This window comes from Hyla sarda, chromosome 1, assembly GCF_029499605.1.
Source record: "Hyla sarda isolate aHylSar1 chromosome 1, aHylSar1.hap1, whole genome shotgun sequence".
NCBI lineage: Eukaryota > Metazoa > Chordata > Amphibia > Anura > Hylidae > Hyla > Hyla sarda.
The window spans coordinates 392,539,045-392,559,350 of NC_079189.1; the positions used below are offsets into that span (position 1 = coordinate 392,539,045).

A 20,306-nucleotide genomic window follows, 5' to 3' on the forward strand; every position below is an offset into this window, starting at 1 on the left:
TTTAGATTCGTAGACGATATTTTTATCGTATGGACAGGCCCTGTAGATACATTCTCTGAATGGGTTAAACATCTAAATACTACAAATAGTATGAATTTAAAATTCACTTCAGTCATTAGTCATGAAAAACTTGAATTTTTAGATGTCCTTTTCACCAAAAAAGAAGGAGGGATCTATACCTCAGGTTTCCTTAAAAAATCCGCAGGAAATGCATCATTGCACTTTAACAGCTATCATCCAAGTCACACTAAAACCGCAATTCCTTATAGTCAATTCTTAAGACTTCGGTGTATTAATGACAGTGAGGAGGAGTTTGCTAAGCAAGATAAAGAGCTTTATCGCAGGTTAAGAAATAGGGGTTATCCACCCAAAGTATTAAATCCTGCATTAGCAAAAGCAAAAAACCGCCTCACACTGTTACATAATCCGAAGAAGAAAAAAGAATAGAGAAGAATAAGAGAGAAGAAATAAAACAAGATAGATTCGCCTTTATATTTAAGTACAGCCCTATGGCCAACAGAATCAAAGAAATTATCAATAAAAATTGGTACATCATACAAAATGATGTTGATTTGAAAAGTTTCAGTGATGGTAGACCTCTTGTGTCATTTAAGAAATGTAACACTATTGGCAGCATACTTACACGGAGTAAATTTTCAGATGCAAAATAATCTAATTGGCTAGAAAAATCAGTACCCAAGGGGAATTTTAAATGCGGCTCCTGTACATGGTGCTCCTACATGGTTACTGAAAAAATCCCATTATAGGAGGTGTTAACATACCAATTAAGGATTGTATTTGTTGCCGCACCACTTTCGTCATCTATGCCGTTCTATGCCCATGCATGTGATTTTATATCGGGTGCACGAGCAGAGCACTAAATACCCGTTTTAGGGAACACATTTATTCCCTAAAAACGGGCAAAGGAGCACCGAGATTAATAGCCCATATACGCGAAGCACACAATGGAAACCAAAGATGTTCAAAAATGCTCAGCATAGAAAGGGTGCATCCATGGAACGGCAAAGACAGGCACTTTTGCAGTGCGAAGCATGATGGATTATTGCTACAAGGGTTCTAGGCAATGCAGGATTAAATGATAGGCAGGATTTTAGTAAATTCTGTTAGAATAATTGCTTGCACTGTGTAATTTGTAAATTGTTTTATTTTTATCTGTTTCCATAAGTATTTGCAAAACTGTCTCTCTTTGACACACCTCCCACCTACGTCAAGCAGGATGTGAGCTAAAACCTCCCCCTGCACAGGTGAGAATGAGTCTGAAGAAACACCATGCCGGTGTGAAACAGTCCTGTCATTCATGTCTTAGTTGGCATCCGAACTAACCTTTGTATGCACATTTTAACTGCACCCCGAAAATAAAGAATGAGCACCAGAAAGAAGCGGTGAGTGATCTCTCTTCATTTCTACTTTTCTACTGCTTTGAACCTTTAATGTTGTGTCTCCTCAAAATAACTGAACAGCCATTAATGTCAACCCTTGGCAACAAAAGTAAATACACCCCTAAGTATAAATGTCCAAATTGGACCCAAAGTGTCAATATTTTGTGTAGCCAACATTACTTTCCAGCAAGTTTCTGGGGCATGGAGTTCACCAAAGCTTCACAGGTTGCCACTCGATTTCTCTTTCAGTCCTCCATGACAACATCACAAAGCTGCTGAATGTTAGAGATTTTGCATTCCCCCAACTTCCATTTTAGAATGCCCCACAGATGCTCAATAGGGATTAGGAGACATGCTTGGCCAGTCCATCACCTTTACCTTCAGCTTCTTGGAGGTATGTTTGGGGTTGTTATGTGTGAATACTGCCCTGTGGCACATCATGCTCTGCTTCAGTATGTCACACTACATGTGGCATTCATGGTTCCCTCACTGAACTATTCCCAAGTGACAGCAGCACTCATGCAGGCCCAGTCCATGACACTCCAATCACCATGCTTGACTATAAGCAAGACACACTTTTCTTTATATTCCTCTCCTGGTTGCTGCCACAAACACTTGACACCATCTGAACCAATTAACTTTATCTGGTTCTTATCAGAACACAGGACATGGTTCCAGTAAACCATGTCCTTAGTCTTCTCACCTTCAGCAAACTTTTAGCAGGCTTTCTTGTGCATTGTCTTTAGAAGAGCTTTCCTTCTGAGACTACAGCCATGCAGACCAATTTGATGCAGTGTGCAGCGAACCAATCATCAGATTTACCATATATAATGCATGGAAACGCGTTAGTTATGATAAAATCTGTATCCTCACAATCCCCGGGGAAAGTTTTTGCCCCCAGGGATGGTGAAGATATAAGGTTGTAAAGTCGTCCACCCCCGACCCCCGGGCCGTCCCACAAATAGTCCCCTGGACGGGCACGTGTACTTACCAGCACCATTTGCTCTGGCTGTGGCCCTGCCATGTCGGCTTGATTAACGGCTTGCGTCATGGCTCTGCTCCCTAAGCAGATGGAGCAGAGCTGTGTCGCGAGCCGCCAATCAAGCTTTTAAGACACCTAATGCTCTTCACACCTGAGACCTTGTAACATTAACAAGTCACATGACACCGGGGAGGAAAAATGGCTAATTGGGCCCAATTTGGACATTTATACTTAGGGGTGTATTTACTTTTGTTGCCAAAGTGTAGACAGTAATGGCTGTGTGTCGCGTTATTTTGAGGGGAAACAACATTAAACACTGTTATACAGGCTGTTCACTTACTACTTTACATTATACCAGAGTGTCATTACTTCAGTGTGTCACAAGGAAACTTCAAATATTTACAAAAATGTGAGGGGTGTACTCATTAGAAGTAGAAGTAAAATATGCCATTCTTTTGTACACACACAAGGATTTCTTATAGCTCTATGTTCTAAAATGACAATTAAGTACATGTTAATAAGACTTACTACAGCCTATACTATTTGGCAAATAATTGGTTAATGTGTATGGTTTAACATAGACTTTTGTACAGCAGCCTTAAAAGTGCTGGGGTCATGAGTACCTCATTTATTGCACAGCTGCAGAATGGTAGGACACAATGCACATCCTGGGGCCATGCAAGTGTTCATTCAGTCCAGGAATGCTGGATGGCTGTAGGGCATTCCACACACACTAATCACAGGTTGTTAACGTGCTCCACATTCTCCTTTACCGTTAGCTGCTGTTTTGTCACATTTGAATTAGCTATGCATGCATTAATTGTACATTATAAAGGATCCCTCCAAAAACAGATCCTTACATTGGTTGGGGATTGTTAAGGCCTGGTGCTAATAAGCAAACTGCACCATTACTGAACTACATAAGGCTTATGAATTACTTATTTTATAGACTTTTGTAAGATTAAAACTGCATTCAACATACCATCCCAATATTGAAAAGTGATTTTCAAAAACAAACATTATTCCTAAAAATAAATCTCTACTGGACATTGTGGTATTTAAAACTAATGATAAGATTCCAGCAACTGATTTCTTAAACAGGCACCATCACTTTAAAAAACCTTTGACATGTTGTAGAGATGTGTCAAAAGTTTGATCAGTGATGGTTTGAGTGTTCAGACCACAACCGATAGATCTAGCTGGAGAAGAGCGTCAGTTGGTCGGGGTCTTAACATTTCGACAGGTACACTTTAAAATGAATCTGTCATCTGCACTAACCTGTTGGTGCAGACATGTAGTGCAGGTGAAACTGATTAAAATCATACTTACTTCTCCTTGCTCCGTGCCTCCGGTTTTCCGTAATCCCCAGTCAGTACATGCAATTGTGGAGCTTGGTGTATGGTTGGGGGGGGGGGGGTGTTCCCAAGCACCTGGTGCACAGTGACATCTGGCATGGATCTTAATAGTAACACCTCCTACCTTATGCTGAGTGGAGCTCCATTCTGTGGCAGAGGAGGCTTAGCATATACCGGTCTTCGAGATATATGCAGTGTGGGGGGCACCGAGCTCCACATATGCATATACTGAAGACTGGGAATTACGGAAGACTGGAGACCCGGATTGAGCAGCTTTAAGTATGATGTTAATCAGTGTCACCCGGACTACAAGCCTGTACCAACAGGTTAGTGTTGGTGACACTGATGACAGATTCTCTTTTAATATCATAAAATCAATCAATATTTACAGGAACAATCAGGCAGTTTTTCTACAGAAAACCATGTCTCTCTGTAAGAAATTATGACACTTGAGCGTATGGCAGAGGTGCAAACTAACATTGAACAAACTAAAAAGGTGTAGAGCTCAATTCTATAGGTTTGTTGCCTCATGTGAATCTTCACAAATAACCAGACACAGCCGTTCGGCATTGGGCACTCAGCAACTTATCCCACTTATGTTTTCATTTTGGAAGGTCAAGAACATTAAAGGGGTACTCCAGCGCTAAGACATCTTATCCCCTATTCAAAGGATAGGGGATAAGATGTCTGATCGCGGGGGTCCCACTGCTGGGGACCCCCGTGATCTTTCACGCAGCACCCTGTTAACATCAGCCCCCGGAGCATGTTCGCTCCAGGTCTGATGACTGCCGATCATGGGGCCGGAGTATTGTGCCATCACAGCTCCGCCCTGTGTGATGTCACACCCCGCCCCCTCAATGCAAGCCTATGGGAGGGGGCGTGACAACTGTGACCACAAGGGGAATGACCCAGTGGCCAAGCAGCCCCACTGCTGCCCAGCCAAGCCCCTGGCTCCAGGCCGCACCACCCCAAAGACAAAGCATTACAGTAACAATGATCGCCGCAGAGCACCACACCAGTGTGAACACCTACCATGTGCTCCCTTCCAGAGGGCTGGGAGAATGTTAGGAGGAAACCCATATGCAGTCTCCTGCTGATTAAAATGCCTGGGCCGAATGTGTCATTCCCCCTGTGGGCATGGTGTCTCAGAGGCGGTGGTCGCAGCCCAGCGCTACGCCAGTGTTCGGTTAGGGTCCCTTTCTGACTAGGTGGCCTTGACGTGGCGAGTGGGCTTGTACTTTTTGATCAAAATGTATACTAACAACCTGTTAGTTTTTTTTATTATGCTTATGAGATGCTTATTTTTTATTATGCTTTTTTTTATTATTATTATGAGAAGCAAGTAGATCAAAATACAAATTGTGGATGTGCGGCTATGTTTCACGATATGTGTTGTACTATATGTAGGTATATAACCTACAGAAGTTTTACAAAACACAAAGGAGATAATTCATGCATATCAGTTTTCCAAAGTTCACTTTTTGGCCAAGCCTTACAAATTTTTTGGTGTGTTTTTTGTCATGCAGGCTGCAATAAAAAGGGATGGGCTTTACAAGGATGGGCAATGGCCTCTGTAGCCAAATTTACTATAATTTACAGCAGAAATTGTCATAAATTATAGTGAAAATCTATGTCAGTTGTTAGATGGTATAGATGAGAGTGAACAGTCATAGATACCTGTGGCCTTATTAAATTTACTGTACATTTTCCCAGTGCCTTTCCCTTAAAGGAGAACTCTTAGAAAAATAAAAATGTTACAGATCTCCAGTGACATTAAATAGTTAAAGAGCCAGTCCCACTGCTCATCCTGAGGCCAGCACTGTGACAGCCCGAATTCCACAGGGACTGCTTTTAGGACTGCAAGTCACTTTCTCTATGAGATGTTCAATGTGAGTCCCATGGAGATGAATAGAGAAACTGTCTTCCTGTCCATAAAACAGTTCAAAGGAGAAAATAAGGTGCCGTAAAACTTAGCTTTTAATACTGCTAGCTTTAAAATTCACCCAAACATAAAATAGGTGTATAAGTCAAAATTAAGCTATCACCAAACCATAAATAATAATGGTAAAACTTATATGCGTCCCGCCCTTTTGTCATAGATCAGGATGATAGGGACCATGATATTTGTGAGCTGAGGATATTAGGTCAATCATAGACCAGAGTTATATATAGAATAGCCCCTTACTAAACACCCAATGCGTTTCTGTTAGGCCTGTTGTAAATAGTCAGAACGAACTTCCTCAGGGGTTAAAGAATCGTAAGGGTTAAAGTACCACATATACAAGATAATTTAAATAAACACAAATATTAGTATTAACACATAGCAGCCAACGGCCACAACAGGAGAAACCCCCGCATCTTTGAGGCATCTGGCCCATTGCAGGCTATATTACCCTCTGGGGATAAATGCATTAGTATTGTTTTCTCCTGTTGTGGCCATTGGCTGCTATGTGTTAATACTAATATTTGTGTTTATTTAAATTATCTTGGATATTTGGTACTAAGTAGTAAGGGGTTATTCTATATATACAATTCTGGTCTATAATTGATCTAATATCCTAAGCTCACACATATCATGGTCCCTATCATGCTGATCCATGACAAAAGGGCGGGACGCATATAAGTTTTACCATTATTATTTATGGTTTGGTGATAGCTTAATTTTGACTTATACAGCTATTCTATGTTTGGGTGAATTTTTAAGCTAGCAGTACTCCAGTGGAAAACTTTTTTTTTTTTTTTTTTTTTTTTTTTATTAACTGGTGGCAGAAAGTTAAACAGATTTGTAAATTACTTCTATTAAAAAATCTTAATCCTTCCAGTACTTATTAGCTGCTGGATACTACATAGGAAATTCTTTTCTTTTTGGAACACAGAGCTCTCTGCTGAATCACACGCACAGTGCTCTCTGCTGACATCTCTGTCCATTTTAAAAACTGTCCAGAGTAAGAGAAAATCCCCATAGCAAACATATGCTGCTCTTGACAGTTCCTAAAATGGACAGATAACAGCAGAGAGCACTGTGCTTATGATGTCAGCAGAGAGCACTGTGTTCCAAAAAGAAAATAACTTCCTCTGTAGTACTCAGCAGCTAATAAGTACTGGAAGGATTAAGATTTTTTAATAGAAGTAATTTACAAATCTGTTTAACTTTCTGGCACCAGTTGATTTAAAAAAAAGTTTTCCACCGGAGTACCCCTTTAAAAGCTAAGTTTTTTCTCTCCTTTGAACTTTTGATCCGATGGGTAAATATTCTATTTGGTTTTCGTATAACCGCATTTTTCTACATAAGGTTTATTTCTGTCCATAAAACAGTCATTGTGGGATTTGGGAAAGCCATGGGACTGGCTAAGAGAAAGATCAGTGCGGCTCTTAAGCTATATCATGATACTGGTGGGGAGTAGATTATAAAAAAAATCCTGCTTTAATACTGTCATACTTTATGAAATGCCAGCTTTTTTTCTACAAAATCTTGCAAACTAATTGATCATGTACATTTTCTGGAATATTTGGTCAAAAATGCTGTTAAACCTGCAATGTGTGAACACAGCCTAAATATCCTATGATATAATATCCTTTATGTGTGTGTGAGAGATAGTGATGTAGGCTGTAGGAGCTGGTCAGAGGTGATGACAACACTCAGGGTTTGGGGCTTGGGCTCAGAGATGAGATCCAGCTGAGCCTCCTGAGAATTCAGGTGATGATGTGTTATCTTGGGAGAGAGGGAGAAGCCAGATAGCTGGAGACCACATTGAAAATAAGAGAACAACACAACCTGTCAGAAGTGAATCACAGAAAAGCAAGCTGAAGCCAGTACAATTTCTGATAACACTATACTATTGAGTAATATATTTTGAAGTGATTATTAGAGTCTTATTTAAATACAATTCTCTGATACCAGAATCCCCCTTTAAACCATAGATTTCTTGAACAAGGACCTGTTTTTTGTGATATTTCAAGCACACAGAAGCAACTGGACCAGGGGCAATCGCTGGCTGTCGTATATTTGGATTTTTCCAAAGCATTTGATACGGTGCCACATAAAAGATTGGTGCATAAAATAAGAAGGATTGGGCTGGGGGAGAATGTGTGTAAGTGGGCAAGTACCTGGCTCAGTGATAGGAAACAGAGGGTGGTTATTAATGGTCCTTATTCTGATTGGGTGACTGTTACTAGTGGGGTACCATAGGGGTCTGTCTTGGGTCATGTTCTATTTGATATATTCATTAATGACCTTGTAGAGGGGTTGAATAGTAAAGTAGCAATCTTTGCAGATGATACTAAACTCTGTAAAGCGGTAAACACTATAGAGGACAGTGCACTGTTACAAATGGATCTGAATAGGTTGGAGGTTTGGGCTGAGAATTGGCACATGAGGTTCAACACTGATAAATGTAAGGTTATGCACTTGGGGAAGAATAATCCGGGCTAAGATTATGTATTAAATGGGAGCACACTTGGGATGACTGATATGAAAAAGGACTTAGGAGTCTTATTTAACCGTAAATTTAGCTGTAGTGACCAGTGTCGGGCAGCTGCTGCCAAGGCAAATAAAATCTTGGGGTGCATCAATAGGGGCAAAGATGCCCACGACAAGGAAATAATTCTACCGCTGTACAAATCACTAGTAAGACCACACATGGAATACTGTGTACAGTACTGGGCATCAGTGTACAAGAAAGACATAGTGGAGCTGGAGAGGGTTCAAAGGCAGGCAACCAGAGTAATACGGGGAATGGGAGGAATACAGTACCCAGAAAGATTAGGGTTATTTAGTTTATAAAAAGAAGGCTTAGGGGAGACCTAATAACTATGTATAAGTATATCGGGGGACAGTACAGAGATCTCTCCCATGATCTATTTATACCTAGGTTTGTATCTATAACAAGGGGGCATCCTCTACGTTTAGAGGAAAGAAGGTTTCTACACCAGCACAGACAGGTTCTTTACTGTAAGAGCAGTGAGACCGTGGAATTCTCTGCCTGAGGAGGTGGTCATGATGAAATCTGTAAAATAATTTAAAAGGGGTCTGGATGCATTTTTGGAGAATAATAACATTACAGATTATGGATTCTAGATCTATAGGGACAGAAGGTTGGTCCAGGGATCTATTCTGATGCCATATTAGGAGTCGGCAAGGATTTACTTTTTTTTGCCTTCCTCTGGATCAACTCAGTAGAGACTCATTAGGCATATAGGTTGAACTTGATGGACTCTGGTCTTTTTTCAACCTTATGAACTATGTTACTGTGTTACTATGTAACATAGATGCACCTAGCTAATATAAAGTTATGAAGGCAATATCCCCTGTATATTATCATGCCATGATGAATCCGTAATGTTCTCTCATAGAGTGAATGGAGAAAAGCAGACAACACAGGGCACATGCACAAAAATGTGTTCTCCTCCGTAAAACAGTGCAAAGTGAGCAGACACGCTTTACTGGAGAATTAACTGTGCTGCAAGTGTAGTTATTTGTTAAAATGGAATATAAATGCTTTCAGCTGTTCGTAAAGGATATTGAAAAGGAGGGCTAGAGTTTGACTTGATTTCTGATTCATAGCCCCACAGCAACATTTAAAAGTTAACAATGACTAGTAAATAAACCTCAAGCGCAGAGAAAAAGTAGACACTTCCCCTTCTGAAATGTAAAGCAGGCCCTTGGCTGCCCTGTAGACAAGCCTTAGGAGATGCAAGGCAAAAACTGTTACTGGCGGACCTTCAGACTGTCAGACACGGGTTTCACAAACCTGTATCCTTCAACACCTATTCAATTTATTAAGCAGCTGCTGTCATGAAGTTGCTTGGAGAGTACTGTATGCTAGCAAAGCACAAGACCGATCACTATTCATTTCTAAAGCACAGATCTTTGTCCAGATCTATGTACAGTAAACCCAAAAAACATCACAGACATCCTGACACTTTTCGATAAAAATCAAGTATAAGTCATCCAATAATAGATGAGGGAAGCGGGTTACTTCTATATACCCTGATTGTGAACATCATTAATTCAGTTGAATATGTATGTAATGGATGTACAGAACACAACATACACATAGTTCATATATGAATGATGATTTCACAGCCATACACATTAAAGCGTACCCATCAGATCAAAAAAACAACAACAACATTTTTTTAAATATATCACTCAGTACCTAATCCTGATCATGCACATCTAATTTTTATGTGTCTAGCCTTTATTAATTTTTTTTATTACACTTTTAGTTTAGCTCACTAGTCTGAATTCCTCTCAAAGGGAGGGGGTGTGGCCTCACTGTGAAGGTCTCCGCCCCCTCCCTCAGTATGCTGTCTGCTCACATCTCCCCTAGCATTAGCAAAACTACAACTCCCAGCTTGTCCTCACTGACAGTAGCGGGACACAAGCTGACAGCTGTCAATCAAGGAAGTGGGTCCATGACGTAGGTGATGATGCATGGACAGAGCAGGACTAGTATGTGTCCAAGCAGGCGGGGCGGGGGGGGCAGTTGTGTGACTGGCTTTTTCAGTATGAAATACTGAACATTTTCTAATGGAAGCCATTGCAAAACCTATTGGTTTTGCATGTTTTACAACATATCAAAAGTTTTTATATCTGATAGTGCCCATTTAAAGTCCATATTGGCTGCTAAAGTTGCTCAAACTGGCCATACAGGATCAATGGCACCACAAGAGGATAACCAATCTTTCTGGAAAAATTCTCAGAACATTCACAAAATATTTAGACAATATTCTTTCCTGAAACATTGTTTATTCAAATTATAACAGTCTCTCATCTGGCTCAAACAATAATTCATTGTTAAGTTTCATCTGAAGAACTATAGTTTTTGGTTGAAAACTTTCATCAACTTTAATGTGTATGCTGACCTTAACACACAATGAATCAGCCAATCTATGAAAGCAGCAAAGGGAGTCAAAGGCCCAGACCAGTGCCCAATGGAACTTTTTTCAGGTTTCCAGCTTTTCCAGTTTTAGCATGTTAAAATGAATGTAAAAAAGAAACAGATCCACTCACATGCTGTGGATGATATTTTGAGTCTCTCTATGTTACTATGGATATGTTCTTAGTAATGTGATCACTGTATAATACTGGATTTCATTACATATTGACTTTGAATTCACTAAGCTTTGCAAATGCAGACCAGACATTTTTTAGGTACAGAACATGTTATCATAAGGATTTATAGAATAATAAAGTAGCAATAAATCCTACTCATCATGTACATAAAAATGAGCTCATGGTCATATTTATTCATCAAAAAGACAAGTGAATACAGTTATGTCTTGTTTTATTTTATATAAGGGATCTAGAGGTTGTTGTTACTAATAATATAACATGCGTGTCAGTTCCAGAACTGAATATAAAAGTGAATTCCATATATCTCATTTTCCAGATTACATCATTATTATAAGCAGAAAACTGAGGGACCTCTACGACGTGCTGGCATGATCTACGCACTATTAATGAGTACTTTCTTTGTTGAAACTTGTAATAACATATCTAGGAAAGGAAGAATTTAGCTATAGATGGACCATGGCCTCCCTATGCCAGACACTCAATGTTCATGACCCAGAAAAAGCAGTTCAGTATGAATTTAGTTGGTGGGAGATCAAGCATTCATCGTAACACTTGGATTTTTACAACAGCCTTTGGATAAATGTTCTGGCTTCTAACCAAAGAAGATACTATGATTTAGACAATCCATTGCCGTTACCAGATATTCTGTTAAAGTTGGCTAGAAGATAATCTCAGCTCATGGATAGGTCATCATTATACTATGTTGAATGAAGGATTACATAGGATCAAGCATGTAACATTTTCATATTATTTTTTATGTTGAGGATTCCACACATTGAAGATCAACAGAACATGAAATGCATGGTTCATATAGGGATGTCATATCTTTCTGAGATATACCCAGGTATTTTTCTTTCAATTCACCCACAAGGCTATTAAATATCAACATGAACTGAAATAAAAGTATAATCTGTGAGTTCCAACTGCAAATTAGACGATACTGACAAAGGTTCCTTGTACTCAAGGCAAGAGCTGGAAAATTCCTAACAGAAGTCTCGTTCACTACAATATTTTATAGAATAATTTTTTACTTTTCAACATTTTAAGGATTTGGAGAGAAAACAGATTGTAATAACAAACTGTCATAAGATATTGCTTGTATTCATTGTGTTTCCCTATGGCCATGTTGCAGTTATTGTCTTCAGGGTAAAATCTGTAATGTTAAAACCATTTTGCTATGGTATGCAAAAGGTCAGAACTACAAGGTCGTCTTGCATGATGTTCTGCTGAGCTGGTAATTGGAAACAGTTGTTTGGTCCTTTGCAAATATTGAAGAAAAGGTTAAACAATACTTTAGTATTTTAATAGTTCATACATGTGAGGATTATCAAATGACAAATGGTAATAATTAAAGTGGAAGACGCTTTGTACTTATGGTTAGTGGAATCTTGTGGAATAGATTATGTCTATTATATTTCCTAGTCCAATGTAAAACACCTACCCAGTTTCCTATAACAATCTTTCTGGCTACCTTTTTATCCCCCTACAAACCATAGGGGATCTTTCACTATCACAGGCAATGAAAACATGGATAGCCAGCATTAAAAAAATAAAGTTAATGGCACAAAACAGTTCTAGATTCCTGGCTAATGATAGATATACCAAGGCCTTCCAATATTTATTTTGCCTATATAGTGCAGCATAGGCTAATATTCGAGAATAATGTAGAGGTTCTTGTGTACCTGTGTTAGCTCATGTGGCATGCATGGGCTATTCACCATGTTGGATGCACACCAAAGCTCTGAAATGACTTGATAATTCCTCATGATTGGCTGGAACGTTTGATTATTGCAACTGGTAATCTAATGAGGCGGCTAGTGGTAGAGATCAGCCAGATTTACTCATTAGACTCATAAGTGGGTTGGTGTCAGTTCACACTGTTCAATTTTTATGTTTTTTCTTACTCAAAGGGAATTTTTTAAAGAAATATTACCATGAGGGTAAAGTAATTTCACCTACACTCTCAACTGAAGTGTTTTATAAAGTTTTTACATGTTTAGGCTTTGTTTACACATTAATTTGTTAGACCTTTTTACAGCATTTTAGCTGTTTTTGCAAACTTGTGGTAACATTTTTAGTTTTTACTGTATTTTCCACAATTATGGTACAATATCTCAAGTTTTGCCATGATTTGGGGAAAGTCACTGCAAAAACAGAAAACAAAAGCAGCAAGAAACACAATGACCCTCATTTACTATTGAAAACCGACATGTTTTGTCGGGTTGTGCACCAGATTCTGACGCATTGCGCCAGAAATTCTGTCTGCACCAGAGTTGAAAAAAAACAGACTAACTCTCCATTTTACTGAGAAAACCTGAAAAATTGGTGTGATTGCTGGGAAAAGGGGGTGTGGTCTCCGAAAAGGGGCGTGTTCCTGACATTTTCACAAAAACCCAACATATTTACTAAGCTTTTGACAGAAAATGTGGTAGATTTCAGCTGAGGAAAACCCTACAGATCAGAGCATGTGTAAAAAAAAAAAAGTAGGGAAACCTTAGTAAATACTGTGGAAAAAAATTGTAGGGAATTAAAACCCACAAAGAAACCTCCACTCCACTCTTAGTAAATCAAAGCCAATGTGTAAACACAGCCTCAGGGAGGTGTATAACTTCAATTTATCCTGATCCCATATTTCTCCTGGAACATAAATTTTACATCTAGAATACACTGTGAGCACCGACCTAAGGGGAACCTTCTTTACCCTGCTACTGTACTGTCTCCACACTGTCCTGGGCCATGGTTTGATGCCGGCTGCTACTGCACTCTTTACTCAAAAACACTGCGGTGAATGTACATGATATTGGCAAAAAGCAAACAAACAGTACTTCTTAAAAAGTTCCTGTCACCAAATAAACTTTTCTAAACTAACTCTAGCTATGTTCCCTAACTGCTCCCAACACCCCTCCCACCCTTAAAAAAAATTTTTTTACAGCTTTAAAAATCAGTGTATCATATCTTTTTTCTTGCTCACATAGTGCAATCTCCCAGCAGGAGAAAGTGTTGGCTTCAGTGATGTCATGCTTGCTGGGAAATGCCCACTTTCTCCTGCTGGGGGACCACTTCCCCCCCTCACATTGCTGCAGTGCTGTGATAAATAGAAGACCTCAGGCTCTATGCATGTTTCAGTGAGGCTCTGTGCAGCTTTCAGTGAGGCTCTGGGCAGCTTTCAGTGAGGCTCTGTGCAGCTTTAAGTGAGGCTCTGTGCAGCTGTCAATCAAGCTCAGTGCAGAGAAACACTTCCTGAGTTATGTCTCTTGCCAGGCTGGGAGGAGACCAAACTCACTGTATTAATTGTGGCAGGGAACAGAACAGAGCCACCTAGTGGCCGTTTTTTCTATTACATTTTAAACATATTTATGTTGATAATTTTAAAAGCAAGTGAATGGGAAAGTGTCTTCTAATTACACAAGGAACACTATATTAAAAGTTTTATTTGGTGGCAGGTACTCTTTAAGGGTACATTAACATGTACAGGATCTGCTGCAGATTTGACGCTGCAGATATCAATGTAACTATATGATTGAACATAGATTCAAATCTGCAGCAGATCTTGTATGGGTGAATGTACTCTTATGGTACATTCACACATATCATATCCACTGTGGATTTTATGTATTTTGAATATTTATTTTTATTGATTCAACAGCATCGAATCTGGAGGAGAAAATCTGCAGCAGATACAGTATGTGTAAATGTTCCTTTAAAATTCATATCCAATATAGAAGTGTCTGGATGCCACTTCATTTTATAGTTAGCCATAAAAATAAGTAGGGGAAATCCATAGTCAAGTAGTCCATCCAAGATCATTTTATGTTCTTATTTGTAACTACATATGGCACACCAAAGGATTTGGAATGGTGTACACATCCCATTATATTAAAAAATAACTTTATAATAGAAAGTGTGGATAAATTCTTTAGCTAAGTGAATAATTGCTCCAAAATCATACAACAATGTTTTCATTAGCTCTGTAAACAGACACGATAAATGGATGTATACTTAGGTTCCTGACACTAAGCCAGGACTGCTATTCTTATTGAAAACAGCCCTCACCAAACTAACGAAAATGAAGCATTCATTCTGTTTACAGATTGGTGCCTTTCTATTGCTATCAGTTATTGAATTTCACCTTAGTGACTTAACTGGGTAACTGGTACAGCAGGTTCTGTCTGTATGGATGAATCTGGCCCATGCAGAACATGTACCACCAGGGACAGACTGGCCATCAGGCACACCAGGCATTTGTCCATCCATCTGCCTCAACGCAGTTCTAATTTTAAGTTTCTGGTCCAGCCGCTTTGCCCCTGCGAGGCAACGTTCACTGGTCATGCAGAATGCGAGAGGCAGAGGAGCCTGGAAAGGACTTTGAGGTCTGAGGGGACAGACGTATCTGGAGGAGGACTCAGGGGCCTGGGGACAGAGGATACTGGAAGAGGTCAGGAGGAGGAATACAGAGGGGTGTGGAGAAGGACAGATGAGTCTGGAGGAGGAGGACAAAGGGTTTTGGAGGGCACAGATTGGTCTGGAGGAGGACAGTGCAGGGGTGGGATTCAGCTGAACAGAGAAAAAAACATTGTGTGGCAGTATTATTATATTCAGAGAATACAGTGTTTGGCAGTATTATATATTTTGGGGACACAGTATTCGGCAGGGTTATAATGATTATTGTCTTCATGCAGAGGATGAGGATCTGCCGACAAAGTGAGGAACTAATGATGTTAGGGTGTCAGACTCTGCAGAGAAGATGGAGATGGAAGACGTCCCGGCATCTGGACCAGATGATGAAGAAGAAAAGAAAAGACAGAGAAGACTTCACCTGTGAGTTACTATACCATTGACTGTCCCATCAGAGCTGTAGTCACTTGTAAATTCTGCAGTGATGATGGGCAAAACTGTAACCCAATATGTGGCTCTCCAGCTGTTGCAAAACTACAACTTCAATAATGCCTGAGGCTCTCCAGGCATAATGGTAGCTTTGCAACAGCTGGAGAGCCACTTGAACTGTTGTGATTGGTGGGGGTCCCAGCAGTTGGAACCAAAAATGCCTGGACTTATTTTTGGTCCCAGTCCACCCTGTGTACCACTTCATGTCTTTACATCTCGGTGACACAATTCTGTGATTATTTTTGATATAATGGTGTCCTTATATAGCACACCCCAGTGTTAACTGTGGGAGATTATTTATATTAGTAAATTTTGCACCAATCTTCATATTCAAATTTAAAATTCTGGTTCCAGTTCAGAAGCAATGTTAAATAGAATGCAATATTTTCTGTATGAGAATAGTTCATGTATGGTCTTTCATCACCAGAATTTTTCATTACATGTCATTGATTTAGAGTGGATGTGGCACCGGCTGTTTGTTCAGGATCTGCTGTCCGGCCGTGGCCACTTTAAAACAGCGGCGGCTGCAATGACTGGAGCATGCAGGCCAGGCAGGAGAAAAACCAACATACAAGTAGGGGATCATAGTGGTACAAATGATGTGGTACAATCAGCGGGGAGATGTGTGAGGAGAAAGATGTGCAGGGGATCAGTGAGGGAAAAGATGTTTGGGGGGATCAGTAAGGGGAAAGATGTGTGTGGGGGTCTATGAGGGGAAAGATGTTTGGGGGGATCAGTAAGGGGAAAGATGTGTGTGGGGGTCTATGAGGGGAAAGATGTGGGGGGGGGGGGTCAGTGAGGGGAAAGATGTGTGAGGGGGGGGTCAGTGAGGGGAAAGATATGTGTGGGGGGTCAGTGAGGGGAAAGATGTGTGTGGGGTGGGGTCAGTGAGGGGAAAGATGTGTGTGGGGGGTCAGTGAGGGGAAAGAAGTGTGGGGGGGCATTGAGGGGAAAAATGTGTGTGGGGGGGGTCAGTGAGGGGAAAGATGTGTGGGGAGGGAGTGAGGCTAAAGATGTGTGAGGGGGGGTCAGTGAGGGGAAAGATGTGTGTGGGGGGTTAGTGAGGGGAATGATGTGGGTGTGGGGGGGGGGTCAGTGAGGGGAATGATGTGTGTGTGGGGGGGGAAGGGCAGTGAGGGGAAAGATGTGTGTGGGGGGTTAGTGAGGGGAAAGATGTGGGGGGGGCAGTGAGGGGAAAGATGTGTGGGGGGGGCAGTGAGGGGAATGATGTGTGTGTGGGGGGGGGAAGGGCAGTGAGGGTAAAGATGCATGTGTAGGGGGGGCAGTGAGGGGAAAGATGTGTGTGGGGGGGTCAGTGAGGGGAAAGATGTGTTTGTGTGTGGGGGGTCAGTGAGGGGAAAGATGTGTGTGGGGGGTCAGTGAGGGGAAGGATGTGTGGCACATGGGGTAATCAGAGGGGGGGGAAATATGTGGCACAGAGCCTGATAAAGGCGGAGGATAAGTTATACACCAGTGGATGTTATACGCCGATAAATATGGTAATAATTTTGGTGGATCATATATCTTTCTATAACCTGACATACAGACCCAACACTATCATAACTTGTACACAGAGTTATGCACTAGAAAACGCCATCCAGCTCAATGACCAGAAAACAAATTAGGTGAATTACTTGGTAAAAGGGCAAATATTTTCTTCCTAAATGCAATTAAGATTTCCGAGGTTTAAAATTCTGTTGGGAAAAAAGCAATTTGTTTTAAATGCTTTTCCTCTGAACCTGCCAAAGCACGCATGAAAGACTACTAAAATCCTCCCTAAAACTAACAGACATTACTGAAAGTTTCAACAAAGAAAAAACTCGACCATTAAATTCTTTTGGATCCAAATAGGCACACATGAGGTCAAGATTAGTGGAAGGGAAATGTCCCAACAGGGTCTTTTACTTGTAATTACTTATTACAATTTGTATCTAAAAGTGGAAGCAATGTATCAACATCCTTGGTTATCCCGGCCATGCAGCATGTCCTCAGCATAAACAACCCAGGGGTTGAAGGGATTTTTGTTGTACATACAACCTCCATAAACTGAGGGCATTCTGGTAACTGAGCTCATAATTTCTAGTATTAAATGGAAAATAACATCAGGGTCACCTTCACTAACCGGAATATACAGGTACATAGTGCGGGTGACCCTGTTTCTAACACTTCAGTCAATAACTCTGCCCTTTCACAGACCTGCTGAGGAAGAGAGATGAATATTTATGATGGCGGTGGGGTTATTGTCCGAATGGGGCAAGGTTATCACTGGGGGGGGGGGGGGGGGTCAGAGAAAGCATTACACATACAGCAGCAGCCCCTTCCAGTGCAGATTAGGAGAAAATACCATACTAGCAACAAGATAAATATCTCCTGAATGGCTGCACTGATTTTTACCTGGGAAGAAGCATTAGAAACAGAGTCACCCCCCATTATCTACTTGTATATTCAGGTTCGTGCAGATGTCCCTGCTGTCAATTTCATTATTAGTACAAGTAACTTTGACTTTAAGTATCTGATGTATTTTCTGGTCTGGTTGCAGATCCCAACAGGGGGTGGAAATATCCGAAACAGCCAGCCGTTTTTTTAATAATAGAAAATACGTTAATCACTAAATTCCCCATAATGAGCATGACTTATTGTATGGCCCTATAAACACAATAGCCACTGACTTTTACAGCTCAGTCATGTTACAAGATTACTATTAAACTACACAATGTTAACAGTGACTATGAACTACAGACCATGCCATTTCCCATGATAGTCTAGTGAAATACAGCTACCTCTTTACCACATATAATAACGTGTAAGGTACTTTGCAGAGCGAGTCAGGTTACATGTGTGTAGAAGCAATGTTAATGTATAGGCCTTTTAGTAGAAGATGGATTTACACCTCTGAAAAGAATTCTGTAGATACACCAACAAAATCTAATTGGAGGCATTTTATTACCTCCCTGCCAAAAAGCAGAATGCGAATGAACATCACTAATATGTTTCAGGCTAGTCAAAGTGCGATTAACACTAATCTGGAGGAAAAGTTCAATCCCCTTTTTATGCGGAAACTTGATAGTAACAGACAGGTATTTACTGTTCATAGATTTTGGGCCCACCTCTGAATCCTTCCAGACCACACAGAGCAGGCTCATACATCTCAAGTAGACATACAAAGCTGACAGTAGCTTGGAGTATCTACAGCACAACTGTAGTAAAAAATTTTATTTGTATTTCCACATTATTCTAAATGTTCTTACCCCTCAGAGAGTAATATGAGAAAGAAAAATGCAGATATTTTATTTAATAAGCTAAAAACTTCTGCATAAAGTAATAGAAAGCAATAAACTTAACAAAATGCATTGACCAAATCTAAATAATTTAGCACACGTCCCGTTTAGGTTGAATCCAGCACGATTAAGGCAATTGACATTCTTGAGCGCATTAGACTTTAGTGGCATTCCCAAGCATTTGCTTCTTAGCAATTAATCCACATGCTTATAGTTTCACTCAAACTACTAGATTACTTCCCCTTGGCAAAAATCCACTTTACTCTTATTGTGCTTTGGTTAGCAGCACTTGAGTTCATATATCATTTCAATTGTTGCCTCGTCCAGAGTTTCCAAGCTTCAAAACCATTTTGATTGACTATATCAAATAGGTAATGGCCCTATACCACAAATGAGTGCAGAGGTAGTCAGTGAATTGGGCTACACATGGTGAAATATAGCGCATTTACTGAAAATGAAAAAAAACAAGATAGTCCTTGCATAGGTTTTCCTTGGGCTTTTGTTTATCCACTATACCAAATAGGGTGTTTGTTTGTTGTATAAGTTGTATGTAGAGCTAAAGTATCCTTACAAAAGGGCAACTTGTTTTTATTATGGCTTTTTTTCAGATTTATTACCTCTATAGACCATAAATATATATCTGCCTATAAATATTAAAGGAGTACTCCACCCCAGACATCTTATTCCGTATCCAAAGGATAGGAGATAGGGGTCGCACTCAATGATTATTGGCCCTCCTCATTTGAACATGCAGACTTTGGAATCCAGTGGGAGGTCAAACTCGATGATTCATAAACTCCATTTATGAATATGGGGACTTTGGAGTCCAGTGGGTGGTCTCACTCAAAGACTGACAGCCTTGAGCATACATACAGAGATAACTGCTAGTTGCTGATAGGACCCCCATTGCATTATGGGCAGAATAAGCAAAATATTTAAATACATAAAATACAACCTAACTTGAATCTTTTCCCATAAATCTATATATCAATGTGTTCAGCTACTCCTGCTCTATAACAAGATGCTGGCAGATCACACTGCTTGTTCAACAACACAGGTTCCCTCAATATAACTGTTGGCTGAAACCGTAATATACATATGCATGCCTTTTTTTACTGAGGAGAAGGAAAAAGCTCTTCCAGACACCACTGGCAGCTGCTTATCTCCTTTGGGAAAAAAGGAATGGGCAACTTGAAAGAATTTTATCAGATTATTACTATCTTATAAAAATGACAAAACTATTTAATGTAACTAAAGGAAACTGGTGAGTGGAAATGTTTGATATATTTATATTTTTTTACACATAGTCTAGGAAAACTGAAAATCTTG

General features: G+C 40.1%; 1 protein-coding gene across 1 annotated transcript in view; it reads right to left on the reverse strand.

The window, feature by feature from the left end:
- Window positions 1-20,306, reverse strand: part of ROR2 (receptor tyrosine kinase like orphan receptor 2) — a 166,056-nt gene that overhangs the window by 13,297 nt on the left and 132,453 nt on the right. The gene's annotated exons all lie outside the window — the stretch shown is intronic.